This window comes from Triticum dicoccoides, chromosome 1B (assembly GCF_002162155.2).
Source record: "Triticum dicoccoides isolate Atlit2015 ecotype Zavitan chromosome 1B, WEW_v2.0, whole genome shotgun sequence".
Taxonomy (NCBI): domain Eukaryota; kingdom Viridiplantae; phylum Streptophyta; class Magnoliopsida; order Poales; family Poaceae; genus Triticum; species Triticum dicoccoides.
In genome coordinates this window covers 615,061,730-615,062,490 of record NC_041381.1, presented here as the reverse complement: position 1 = coordinate 615,062,490, position 761 = coordinate 615,061,730, and positions in this window count along the sequence as shown.

Below are 761 nucleotides of genomic sequence, written 5' to 3'. Positions count from 1 at the left end.
TCGGGGCGGAAGGAGTATAACTTATGAGTGGCATGGATGTCCTAATGTGGCATGGTTGGATGGGTAAATTATTGCAAAATTAACCTATGATTGACATGAATAGGTGTTGATGTAGCATGGCACCGTGATTAGAAAAATCATGCAGTGGATTGCAACTATTTAGAAATAAAATATACTCCAATATAAGTTTGTCACACGCCGATTGTTTAGTAGGCTTAGTTGGACAAAATAATGGCATCACAATTCTTGCATATTTGAAAATTGTCACCACATTTTCAATTTTTTAAAACAACACCATGGAGCTTTAAAAATTGCCATTGGATGTCACTATAGAGTTTCAAAAAATATCACTGCAGAGCTTTTATAAAAATTGCCGTGACAATTTTTGAATCGGCAAGGATTGCGGTGGCATATATCTTTTTGGTTAGCTCATGCAGTTACAATAACAGACTTATACGATATGAAAATATATGCGACGATGAATACAATGATACATATGATGGTGTATATATGTTACTCCCTCCGTTCCATAATATAAGATGTTTTTTGACTCAGAGTCGAAAAACGTCTTACATTATGTGACGGAAGGATTAATATATTTTGCCATAAACTTGTTGAAAGTATATAAAGTTTGATTTTAGACAAACCTAATATGCGGAGTAAATAAAAAGGGAGGGAGTACTATCTTTTTTTAGGCAAAGTGGCATATACTGTCTGAATAACCCTATTACTAATGGGCCTTTCTACACGGGCTGGTAAAC